Source organism: Plutella xylostella, chromosome 3 (assembly GCF_932276165.1).
Source record: "Plutella xylostella chromosome 3, ilPluXylo3.1, whole genome shotgun sequence".
Lineage (NCBI taxonomy): Eukaryota > Metazoa > Arthropoda > Insecta > Lepidoptera > Plutellidae > Plutella > Plutella xylostella.
In genome coordinates this window covers 1061304-1074457 of record NC_063983.1, presented here as the reverse complement: position 1 = coordinate 1074457, position 13154 = coordinate 1061304, and the positions used below count along the sequence as shown (strand labels likewise).

The 13154-nt window shown below is 37.2% G+C and overlaps 1 protein-coding gene across 7 annotated transcripts in view; it reads left to right on the top strand.

Moving 5' to 3' along the window:
- Positions 1-6473: 6473 nt before the first annotated feature.
- Positions 6474-13154, top strand: part of LOC105390866 (potassium voltage-gated channel protein Shaw) — an 82503-nt gene continuing 75822 nt past the window's right edge. For 3 of the 7 annotated variants that reach the window (XR_007266691.1, XR_007266692.1, XM_048623421.1), the window contains exon 1: positions 6476-6749. The gene's annotated coding sequence lies outside the window, so the exon portion shown is untranslated. Of the gene's footprint in view, positions 6750-13154 lie in introns of all 7 variants that reach the window. The other 4 variants (XM_048623412.1, XM_048623414.1, XM_048623431.1 and 1 more) reach the window with 4 other exon arrangements.

Here is a 13154-nt window from a genome sequence, read left to right as displayed (position 1 = left end):
ATTCTTGTTTGTTTGTTCGTCGATTCAGAGAGTGACTCCGCAGGAAACACGGGACAACTAAACATAAACATATCTTTCATTACAATAAGAACTGGAAGAATAATCTCATAAGAAGTTATAGCTGGAATGCTTAGTGCTTCTTCGCTGTGTAAAACGGGTTTTATCTGAGGTGGCTGAAAATATATCGCATTGAATCTTCGACCATTTATCAAAGCATTGAATTTGAATTTCATTAGTAAAAGCGTTAATGTTTACTGTAATGTTCGTGTCTGTACGAATCTTCAGCAAATGCGACCCGCTGCCAACCGGGGGTCGAACCCAGGACTTCTTCCTGGAGCAAAGCTTGCACTACTGACTACTTTGCAATAAATATACTTACTGATGACGCAAATTTCACTCTAAAAATAAACATAATTTGTGAAGTGAGTTCCAAGAAAATTGTTTTGATAAAATTTAAAGCGGCCGATTGAAGAGTAATGAATAGTTTATATTTCACTGAGCCAATATAAAGTATGAAACGTATAAATAGATTATGAGTAGTCTTTGAAGAGAAGATCACAAAATATTTACATTTTCTTATTTCAGTTTTCTTTTCAATTTTCCGATTATCATCACGCCAATGCAACGTGTTTAAGTAGAAACTTTACTGATGATAAAATTATCTGGTACTTAGTTACTTTCCAAAGTGTAGGTACTTCTACGGTAGAAGCTAAGTTTCCTAAACCGACAGAAGCCAGGTACCCCTTAACTCTTACGTGATTGTTTACTGAATACTTACTGTTTTATTGAAATTTATTATAAATGTAATCATTATTTTCGTATTCACCATCAGTAATCAGAATCAGTGAATCTCGGAAATCACTTTAGCCTTCGGGCTTTTTCACTGAACTGTAATAAATAATTCACATTCCATACATTTGTGAAAATTGCATGAAAATTATAAAAAAGGATCATTTATGTACTCGTATGTATATTTATTTGATTTTGCGTAACAACATTTTACTCTCTTTATTTTAATTGATTTAACATACTGGATATAATCGTAAACCCTAGTAAACTTAGTACCTACATGACGACATAACCTGTATAACTGCTACGTTCAGGACCCCTAGGGTTGCCAGCTTTTAAGGTTGATGTGTAACCAAATTAGTAAAAAGTTGTAATTAAGTAAAAAAATGGCCGTTCAAGCTACTTTTCAAAACTGAATGGAAAGGATTTTAGCAAAATTCTATTTAAAAAAGTTCCTCTCATTTCAAACGCAGAAGCAAATACCATCTAAGTATGTACCAACCTTTCTAGAACACAACAATATTGCGGAATCAAGAGCAAATAAAAAAACGTAATAAAGTACAAACTGTTTGCAATCTTCTGCAGAGAAAATGTGAATTTTCAAGAAAAATATACTTTTATCTCCGTCGAGAAAATGGAGGCTAATTATTTCCTTTCCTTTGCTACTCGATTGAGGGCATTTTTTCACAATTAATTCCTGCAAACTGAGAGCAAGGAATGGTGGGGAAGTGCACTGAATATCCACCACTACCACCCTCTATTCTATTCTATTCTATTCTCTGTGGGGGTGTAAGTACCTGCACCTGGCTCTCTCAAGTGGAACCTTTGTGCATATCCCCAAAGTCTAAACTACCTTCCTAAGCTTGGACCATTTCCCACCACGCTGGTCCACTGCGCTAAATCTAGATATGCAGGTTTCCTCACGATGTTTTCCTTCACCGTAAGCTACTACCACCCTCTACCAGTAAGACCTTTGTCTCAAGATTGTTCAATAATTACCATGAAAATCTGTAAAATTATTATGATGATGTCTATGTATTTGTGTATGTGTCTGTGGTAGCGTTGCCGTTGCTCACAAACGATTATATTTTCAGGTCATAGGTAATGTTACCCATTTTATTCAAAATCGGCTTAGCCGTTCAAAAGTTATGCGTCTTTTAAGTGGCAATTTCTCCATAGTGGGTTAGAGCATAACCTATATATATAATTTGATCAACCTTTCCCTATTACGATTTAACCGACTATTGTGAAAGTGTTGAATGTCGAGGGTTGCATTTTAAACTTGGTTAGGTTTTCGTTTTTATTGTTCAGTTGGTGACGCAAAATGTTGCAAGTCTTTAAGGTAAACATTTTTCCTTGAGAAGCCATTGCAAGGAGCTTTACTCATTTTAGTCTTCTGAAGTATACGTTTCAGGAGAAGTCTTTCAATTCTTACATTGCCCTTTGAATATTCATAAAATTTTAGTAAGTTCATTATTGACTTATAATATACTTTTTAAGGTAAGCGTCTACCTTTCGGCATCGTATGCAACGGAGGCATCACATTCAGTATTCTTCACTTACAAGTGCGTCCACTTCATCGGCATTTCCGGTACCAGCGCCGTTTCTTCATACATTTATGACAATCCGTTTGGGCCAATACGTACGATACCAATAGGTACACGCTTACCTTTAAACATCAAAACCTTAATGTTCAAATAAAACATTTCGGGTAGGTAATAAGGTTATTACATAACGCCCACATGTCTAGCCTTAGTCTGTGCCACGGTTGAAGTCCTTAAATACATTTTATTTATCTGGAATAAAAATATATTTATGATTCAATGGTCATTTCAATCAATGTTTTTTCACGGTCAGCAGTCGGCACTGGTATCAAGTCTACTATGGAATGTAAGTTCGATGAAGTGTAGTTATCATTGTCGTAACGTAGGTACAGTGCCACAAACTTATCTGTTCCGGTGACAGCTCACGAAAATGTGTAATATTTCTTCATTCTATAAGATTTTATGTTTGCCAGTAGTGGTTATTCGCTCTTATGGTTTCAATAAACCCATCTAATCTATATAAATATAAAATTCATTATTAATTTAGTTCGCTCTCACCGGAACAGATAAGTTTGGCGCACTGTAATACTCTCAAGAGCAATGAAATAGCTCCAGCACCAAATTACTCCTAAACGGAAGAGAATAGATTAATGACTCCGTCTGCAATATTGAAGAAAGCATACTTAACAGAACCTACATTACCAATTAACAACGTAAATATTTTATCAAATTTTAAATTAGGTAAATGTCATAAAAATTGGGGACATTTTGATATCGACGTTATGTAAGGTGAGTTTCAAGTCTTTGAGTTCGTGCGTAGTCAAGTCAAAATTCGTGAATAACGTTGTGTCTTTATAGACGTCTTGTAAACTGACAGGTTTTTTTTCTATGTGTGTCCTCCTAGCCGAATTTCGACCACGGCGGCCAATCTCAATTGAGATCAGCCATCTACGCAGGAGTAGATTATAGTGCCCAAGTGTGTGCGCAGTACACAGGAGCACTCTCTGTTCCATCACTCTCATAGCCCAATGGGACGGATTGACCGACACGACTGGAGAGAGCTAGGCGCAGGACCGACTGCTTTACATGCCCATCCGACAGCATGGATCGTTTTCACTGTTTCGGACATCAGGTGATCAGCCTTCTATGTCCTAACCAAACTTAGAACCACAATTTAGAAACACAAATTGTTGGTCCCACCCGGGATTCGAACCCGGGACCTATGGGTCATGAAGCGAAGCTTCTACCACTAGACCACAGAGGCAGTTTTTCTATGAATAAATATATTTAGGCTTTGTTTCACAATATCTGGATAATGGCTACTTGATGGTTAAAAGACATGCTGTCACTATCTATAATTATGTTTCAGACAATGACAGCAAGTATTTTATCCCACGAGTAGCCGTTATCCAGACAATGTGAAGCAAGCCCTTAAGATCTTTATGTCGAAAGTTAATTAGCAGAACTGGCCCCGTGGTCAGCGGACCCAGTTTCGGGATCACGTACAAAATAATTGTATGAATAAAACATGATGGCCGCCACTCGTAGTCCGCAGGGTATGACGGGTTTTATTATTTTACTGCCTTTTCAAAATATTAATACATCACTTCAGCCTCTTTGAGTGAAGCAACTAGGTAGGTACTTATATTGTTTTACTTGTCTTCAGGGTGCCTTCTAGTTTCCGCCTTAGACGTTTCACTTGTCCTGTAACTATAATAGTAAAATGAAGTATAGCTAATCTGTGTGAATAATCCATTCGCCAAGCCTAGTCCTGCCTTCTTTAGTGTTTGCGTCGTCACGCTACCATGAAGAAGGAAACTGAATAATGACCCACCGATTTCATCACTAAACGGCTATAATGTGAACAATAATAACCTAACCAACATTAAAAACCCCCGACATTCACACACAAAACGGAAAACTGCAAAACTTTTGAACGGCTAAGCCGATTTTGATAAAAATATGCCTTAAATCACTTGGAGTAACAATACCTATAACAATGACCTTAAAATACCAAAATTAAAATCAGTTCAGCGGTTTGGTAGCTACGCTATCAGAGACAGATACAAAACAAACACGTTAAACTTATAACATCCTTCTTTTTTCCGTCGGGGACTAAAAACACATGAACTCCAATAATACTAGCAGTTGGAAACTGTTAACAGCGTAAAATAAAACTCTTAAGTAATGCAGGAAGCAGCAGGTAACTTGTCTTAAGAGTGTTAAGTTAACTTACGATCGTGCGGCTCAAGATATCCAGGCCCTGCGGCATGGGTCCGTTATCTACGTGGATAAACTCGTGTTTCTCCAATCGCAGTGCCGTATTTATCAAGTATCGCGATATAGTGACGTTTATCTACGTTAACAGCGGAAGGAGCGGCTTTAGAGTTGGTGTACATACTGCGTATTTTGTAGTAGTATTTATTCATAATTTTTTTGATACTGTGTGATGTATATGGGCCAATTTTTTGTTCAATTACTTCGGAAGCTCCGACGGAACAAGGCTCGGTCACCACAGAGAATAATAAACCTTCCGTAATTACAATTTAGGGTCTAAAACGAAACAATAATTCATCCTGACTGGTCTCCAGCGAAACAGATGCGACTTGCAAATAAGAAATTATGAAAATTTACTTTGTTTAGACTTTTAGCAGCTCTTTGTCTTCTGAATGTGAAAAATGCCCGTTAAGAATTATGACCTAATAAATTTTAAAAAAAGTTTTGGTAAAAGACCTTTATCACGCCTAGTTAAAATTGTTAAATGCGTATATTTACATACATATTGAGGTCGATTCTGAAGGCATACATTCTAATTCTAGAACTTTCAAAACATTAAGAATCGTTATCATATACTATATGTATGTACCTATTTATGTTAATGAAAGTATCTCAGTATGTTGGGTACATAGGCTTGCAAAATTCACCTCGCTAGTTCAATCAGTCATAAATTTAGCTTTTATATAAACAAAAAAGTGTATCAAACATCAGTGTAAGATAAACTTTTAAAAGCTCAAGTCAAGTTACTTATCGAATTACCTGAAAATTTCTCTTAACGATTGTAATCTTAGAGTTTTCACTTGAGATCAAAAAGCGGAGGTAATATTTTTTTCACGAAACTCCTGAAAGTTGTTAAGTGACCTTTCAATCAAGTGTCTGAAAAACCTTTACCCTGTAAAAAATCTCGAAGATCACTTAAGGCGCCTTCTAAAGTAATTAAGTAGTAGTGGTCTTTACTTTACTGGTTCTGTCTCCTTAATAAGTAAGCCTTCATAATTTGGTCAAAATACTCTTTTGTACATTGTCAATAAAACTGACAAATGCCTATACCTTAGAACAGCTTTTTTGCATTGAATTTTGTAATAAAAGCTATTATATATTGCGCTTTTTAAAGCATACTGCACATCTTTGTACTCGGGAAGTTTGTGGGTAAAATATACCCAAAAGGCGTATAATGCTCTGCGTATCCAATTCAATAATGCATTTAGGGCACTGTTGCGGCTACCCCGCTTCTGCAGTGCCTCAGCAATGTTCGCCGAGGCACGCACAGACGGCTTCAATGCAATCTGGCGCAAGAAGTCGGCCTCTCTTTTGGGCAGAGTGCGGGGGAGCGGTAACAGTATCCTAAGTGCTATAGCTGAAAGAAATGACAGTCCACTTGTCTGGCAACTAGTCTTAAGAACAAAATCTGTTTTAGTTATTAAGTAGATATTTAATGTAAGTGTTGTAAACCGTGTTTTTATATGGACAAATTGTCTGAAATAAATAAATTATTATTATATTATTATTATTATTGTAAGCTTCCCCTTAACACGCCTGTCCACAGAGGAACTATCACTACGCTATTTCAGTCACTATTTTGACACGCGTCTGAAAGCACTATCCAATATCTAGCTCGGCTTACAACTCGGCCAGTTTTGCTCAATTAAAATTCAAATGAACGGTATAAATGCATGCGACACGCACAGGGGGGAAAAGGACGAAAAACATTAACATTTTCCAAACAAAGCCTTTCCCTTCACGGTGGCGCTTAGATGTGTTAAAGCTTAGTGTGGAGGGCCTAAAGTTGGTTTTTGTTTGTAAGAATGATTCGTTACTTCGTTTGAAATTGGAAGGTGTAGGCTCAGCACACACTTGTTTCGGCGCGCAGGCGCGGCGCCCCGGCTTCAGTGACGTTTCAGCCGTCGGCCGGGACGCACGCGTGGCGCCACCTCGCGGCCGCGATACAACTAAAATTTCAAATATGGAAATCCTGGCTCGACTGCGGGCGCCGCGTTCGAAACTGCCGTGACCGCGTTCCGTGTCCGAAAGTGAGTTTTTCAAGTGCAGTTTTTGAAGTGACGATTTAGTGCATCGATTTTTTCTGAATTTTTAATGTTGACCGGCAGTGCGGCTGTGGCGTACGGAGCGGAATTAAATGTGAGTGCGGCTTACTTCCGATAAAGAGGTATGTTAATAAATTAAAATTACGGTTTCGCGTGTGAATGCCGAGAAGCTTTTTTTTATTTTTATTCCGACTTTCTACGCGTGCGTGTAATGGGATTGTTTTTCATGAGAAGGGGTTTTTTCATAAATTACCATGGATTTTTGTGAAACCTTTAGTGTAGAGGGTGCTTTATGAGCTTGAAAGCTCGTTTTGGCCCTTTATTCTCATATCTGTTTTTGAAAGCTCACAAAACACAAGCAGTATTTTTCCTGACATCAAACCAAAGACTTATCGTTTGTTCATTTGACTGTGAAAGTGTTTAGTAAACTTATTTCTAGTATATTCTATTATGGGTTGTTTGTGGTCAAAATTACTAAGGGCCAGTTTTTTATCCCTTGCTAACTCAATCATTATCCAAATTAATGTGTCAAGTAGTCAAGAATTACAGATGTATTTTATCTAATGGTTGAATAAACTATGGATAAAGAAAACTGGCCCTAAATAATCGCATGTTTGATCGATCGATGACAATACATATACATAGCTTAATGACTGACAGGCAACCAAAGATCACCCATTGGTTGGCCATCTTACTATGTTATCGTTGTTTTTTGTTTGTATATGCAAACATTAACAATACCCACAAAAACCGAAAACACCGATATATGTGTATTCTGTTTTTGGAATCAAATAAATGTATTATTTTCTATTCTATAGTGTAAACTTCTGAAGAGTTCCTGAAGTGAGCTTTTGAGCTATTTATAAAGCTCTCATGGTTCTTATTGAATGCGCCCACGTCGTAAATTGCAGATAAAGTGCTTTCCTAGAAACTGTTTCATGTATTTTTTTCAATCGAAATGTAAACTGATGTCGGAGTAAATGGAGATCTAATTTAATGGATACTTTCCGAACACTAGATATAAATAGGTAAGCTAAGCTAGTTTGTTTTCCTGTAATACATGTGTAAACAGCCCACGCAAAAACCTGATAAAATAGGATGTAGAGGTACTTAAGTAGGTTTATGACAATCGACTTTTTGTCTAAGTTTTTTATTTATTTATATTATTTGTATTAGTCTCAAGCCGGCAAAGAAGTAGTTCTAGGGATAAAAATGGGCTTAGTCTTTCACCCCTTGGGTAACAAATAGTAACAATGTAATATTAATGTAGATCCATTGCAAAGATTTCTTATCCTGTATCCAGAATACTTACTAGAATATCTACTCCAGCCACTCACACTTTGTTGCTAAAAATTAATTCGTTTTTTATTAAGAAGCACACTTTTGGAGCGGTGGTAGCTCAGTCGGGTAAGCGCTCGCTTCTCACGCCAGAGATGCGGGTTCGATCCCGGCGCTGAAATTTACCAATGAGTTCTTTTAACTTAAGTACAATGTATACCATCGCTCTTACGGTGAAGGACAACATCGTGAGGAAACCTGCATATCTAGATCTACTGTGCTCAGTGTGACAGGGTGTTCAAGACGAAGTTCGGACCTGCCAGCCACATAAGAGCACATAACAGAGTGTAGCAAGAGTCGCTGTTGTTGGATACGACGAAGAGGACATCATCATCATCTAGATCTAGCACATCTAGATATGTGAACCCACCAACCCGCAGTGGACCAGCGTTGTGGGGAAATGGTTCAAGCTTAGGAAGGCAGTTTAGACCATGGGGATATGCATAAAGGTTCCATTCGAGAGAGCCAGGTGCAGGTACTAACACCCCCACAGAGAATAGAATAGAATAGAATAGAAGCACACTATAATTTTCTGCAATAAATAATTAGGTAACTAATTACAAAACTGCGGTGTTTGAAGTGTTACTGATGTAAGAATTATACCTCACGTAACAAAGCATCTTCGTAACCGTATAATATAATTGCCTCAATCCTCGTCAAAGTATAAATAAACATTTTGTCATGAAGGCCTGTTTTAATCTTCAGTGATTACATTAACAACCTTCAGAGTTGGCTCACAGCTTGGAGCAGAGAGCTATTAATCATAATATATCTTAAGCCCTTTGAGTAAACGTATGCAAGCTTCTGTTTTAAAAGTAAATACTGGAAAGGAGAAGCTCCAAAATCCTGTTAACAGAATAGGAAGAACTGTGTGAATAGGTGTGAAATCACTAGGTTATGATATTTTTAATTGCCCTTTTTTAGTTCGTTAGCCCTAGCCTTAGATTAACAATATATAGGAACTAGATGGTGTGTCAGTTGTCAGTTGTCACATACAAAAACAAAAACTTTACCTGTTTTGTTTACTGTCAAACCGGTTTAATTTCAACCCCAGGGCAACCATTGTTCCAATGAATAAAGTCACAAATCTTCTAGCCGAACTAATTCAAAATAAGTAGCAGGAGTGTGGTGTTGTTTGTCGAGACGTTTCTTTTGCACTGACACTCCATCTTAATCTTGTATTTGTATTATCTGTGGCCCTAGTAAAGCCCTTTCTAGTCTCCCAAGTAACGTCTTTGATATGAAATAGCATACCAGCACGATTCGATTGCACTCACGCCGGCATGCAGCAGTAAAGCACTGCATTAGTGAATGAAATGGACTTGTACTCGAAGATTTTATTCATTTTTTATTCCCGGGACATGACCCGACTGTGTAATGGAGAGCTGAGAGCATTTTTAAGAGGTGCAAGACTTTGTTTGAGTAATATGTGCATTTATTTAGGTATGAAATTTATTATTTTTTTATTTAAGTTTTTAAATAATATTTCATATTTGTGCAATAAAGTATCAAATAAATAAATAATAAAGTATAATTATTATTTTTTGTTATTTATTGAATTAAATAGGTAAAAATAATCGATGCATAAAAAAACTAAGATAAGTACTATATTATAATCCTAGGACGATGGACGTTATGTTATCATTATGTGTGCAATTTTAGGTGTTTTTATTTATCAATTAAAATAGAAATTGGAACAATGAACCCTAAAACTAATTAGGTTGGACTTTATTTACTTTACTGCCTCATAGTTTTCATGATATAGGTTGCAATTTCCCGGTAGCTTTAGATTGTCATAATCTTGAAACGCCTAAATCATTTTTAATGAGTTGAAAAGAACAATTTTAATCCAGTCACAAAAAATGCATACCATTTGTTTCTAACATACATTTTCTATCGGAGTTTAAACAATTAAGATCGGTATAATCATACGCTATCAACGCTTTAAAACGAAACAACCAGTTCTCTACCAAAATCAATATCTCGGACAACGTATCCATATTTCCAGCCTTATTTTCTATCATTAAGAGCCATTATCGCACACGAATACATATTTACTCCGCCGATTATACATAGTTCCCTGAAGATAGTATCTGAAGTTCTTTATGTTAGTAGACCACGCGAGCGGCCGATCATCCACCTTCGCTTGTCCTCCATTAAAATACTCTATGACCTTTCTAACAGTGCTGCGTCAGGAGACTTTTTAATGTGAATGGATGCATGGTAACATTTTATAGGTATTTGTTAGCTGTTTTATGGCAACATCGGATAAATATGTGACATTGGTGCTTAACCCTTATTTTTGGGTTTATAGCGGCGGTGAGTGAAGGTTATTATGACGTAATAGCAACAGGGTTAATCAGTTTCTAGTACACAGTGTTTTTGTAAATATGAAATTAATCCAGAATAACAATTGCTACTTTTGTTTCGGATAAAAAAGGTGTCTAAATTTAAATTGAATGTATGTAAGTATGTTTAGAGATTTTTTGATACGTCTGACTACCTACCTCTTTGAGGTTTATAGGTACTGTTTATAGCCGCTACCCGCTTTGTGAATTGTTATGTTAACCATTTTTGGATTCAAAATGTATTGAATTGACCCTTAGGTACTGAGCAATAACCCCACAGTTTACAATAAGAAGTCTTCGAGTTCCTCTCTTGGTGCTATCTTGTGACTGGTTCTCTGCGAGGCGACGGCAACATTTAAAAACAAACCTCTTTGTTCAAATCAGACCACAGACAAAATTAAAACGCGCCAAGCCCGCTCCCTACTCTTGAAACGCAATGTAGGTAATATTTCCCCATATAAATAAATACATACATTTCGCATATCTATAAAATTCATCATTATGCTAATGTCTGTTAAGTTAACTTGTTAAGCTTTAAGAACCTATCTACATATAATTTGGTATTATATCACGCACTCTTACGGTGAAGGAAAACATCGTGGGGAAACCTGCACATCTTGATTCTAGATGTGCCCTAAATGCATTGCACTCATTCAAAAACGGCGATGCGGCTCGCGACCTATCATTGAGTGCAAACGCACAGCTAAACGCGGGTGGCTCGCTTGCGAGTCACTTCTGACTACTCTTTCGGGAATTACAGTCGTTAGAATAAGTTATATTATGTTGAATATTGTCGTATTTTAACATAAAAATGCTTTCGAAAAGAAACTATAATAATAATAATAATATGTGTGGACATCTCACACACGGCCATCCGACCCCATTAAGCTAGGCAGAACCTGTGTTATGAGTGTCAGACTGCTGATATATCTACACAAATACATAGATAGATAGATACTAAATATAAATATCAACACCCAAGACCCGAGTACAAATATCTGTCTTTAAACAAATATCTGCCCCAGCCGGGAATCGAACCCGGGACCTTCGGCATAGCAGTCAGGGCCACTAACCACTACGCCATTCGACCGTCTATGTTATGTTATGACTATGGTTTCCGAATGACGAAATAGCAAATTCGACTCATTACATCGCGTTTCAAGAGTAGGGGCCCTACTCTCAGCTCCAGACCGCAGTAAAATTATACACAAGAAATAAATATTTATCTTACCGCGCTAGTTTCATCGCCAACACAATTTAATGAACTGTGAAAATGTTGGGCTCTGGAAATTGGATTGCACCGCAGTATTTGTTTAATTTTGAGTTTTGTTTATTCTATATACCGTACCCTGGAGGTTGGTTAAGAAAATGTAAAGAACAGGGGTTTTTCTTTGTGTTTGTTTTGAGTTTTTACTTTATATTGCTGCTTTTGTTAGTACAACCACCAATGATAAGATACATACTATGTTACTTATGTAAATTAAGAATGCAAAAAGCAATATTATTAACCGCAATAATGTATCGTATAAGTGAAAGTGAATTAATTAAGCGTAAAAGTATAATCTGTATAAAGCTTTCGACAGCCTACTCCAATTGATTTGTAGATAAAAAAGATAAAAAAGCTTTTAGGGAAATCTAGGAGTGTAACAATCCCTAAACAGAGTGCTTAGTTACGTAATTTTAATACCATATAGCATTCAATGCATACAATATAATTATAACACACAACAGACGACCGAATGGCGTAGTGGTTAGTGACCCTGACTACTGAGCCGATGGTCCCGGGTTCGATTCCCGGCTGGGGCAGATATTTGTTTAAACACAGATATTTGTTCTCGGGTCTTGGATGTGCCCGTAAAATGGCAATATGCCCGCCCCCTATTACATTGGGACTAACATAACACTCTGGCGAAAAGTGGGTGCAGCAATGCACCTCTGCCTACCCCGCAAGGGAGTACATTAGTACAAGGCGTGAGTGCGTGTTTTTATTTTTTATAATACACAACAGAACACAAAAATATACTCACGAGCAATGAAAAAGTTCCAGGTAGAAAAGCACCAAATAAAGGTGGAGACACATTATCAGACGCGGCTTACGGAAGCGGGTGTCAGCCGCGACTGATAAGTTTGCACGGTTTTTTGGGACAGTTCGTGCCAGATCGCTCTCGGACGTTTGAAAGCTGAAGGTCAGCCCAAGGTTACGTCCGCGACTTACGCCCGATTAGTTTGAACAGCGTAGTGTATATTTATTACCTTTAAGTCGCGACTGACAGCCGCGTCCGTCAGCCGTGTCCGATAATGTGTCCCCACCTTTACTCCTAAACGGTAAAGACTAGCTTAATGACGCCGCCGTCTGCAATATTGAAGTACATTAAACAGTACATCAGAGTATTACAACCCAAAAACGTCAGTACATGTTTTAATTAAATGCATTAAATTGAGCAATTTAGGTTAGGTTAGGCCCTGTTTCACAATGGCTACCTGTGAGATAAAATACATGCTGTCACTGTCAAAAAATATAAATCAGAGAGAGGCTTCGCTAAATGCTAGCTAAATGACTTAGTTTCGTCTTTTTGTAAAATGAACTTTTTCATAGCTCGCGATGGTACCTACCTAATTCATCTTTTCAAACATTAAGCCGAATGCATATCTTGGCTATTCCTGTCCCGGTCCTTTACGAGGCAGTAAAGATACAAAAATGCCGTTTTCATTACCCAGATTAACATTACGGTGTCATAAAAAACCAAACACTGGATAATTTGAGGATTTAATGAAATTGCGGTTGTATAGTTAACCCAAACTTTTATTAGGTG